The following is a 443-nucleotide window of genomic DNA, read 5'->3' as shown; positions in this document are numbered from 1 at the left end:
CCAACCGCCAATTGGGGGCCACCAATCGACGCGTCTCGACGAGACGATCATAACGGTACAGGGCACGCCTCGCTGACGCCTCTCCCCGAGCCGTGGTGGCCGTTTGAAGTTGGAGGAGGTGTAGGGTAGGCGGGTCTGAGGTACAGGGTAGGTGGGCCTGGCCCCAGAAGAAGTGGACTGAGCTCCAGGGTAGCTGGAAAATCCGGCGCGCGCCCGAAAACGACCAAGTCCAACCGTCTACCCTGGAGCGCGCACAAAAACAGCTCTCCCGGCTTCCACAGGCGTCGCACGAAGGTGTGGTGACCACCATTCGACTCGCCGTCGTCGGTTTAGTCATATGAGCCCGCATGTCAAAAATGCGTGCGCAAAATGGTTTCGCCGTTTGGTGGCCGTGAGTCGATTTTTTTTGTTTTCCCATACAAATGAATTTTGCGGAACGCGAA

This window comes from Fusarium keratoplasticum (assembly GCF_025433545.1).
Source record: "Fusarium keratoplasticum isolate Fu6.1 chromosome Unknown Fu6.scaf16, whole genome shotgun sequence".
NCBI classification, from domain to species: domain Eukaryota; kingdom Fungi; phylum Ascomycota; class Sordariomycetes; order Hypocreales; family Nectriaceae; genus Fusarium; species Fusarium keratoplasticum.
The sequence above is the reverse complement of the archived record's forward strand: the minus strand, read 5'-3'. Positions refer to the sequence as shown.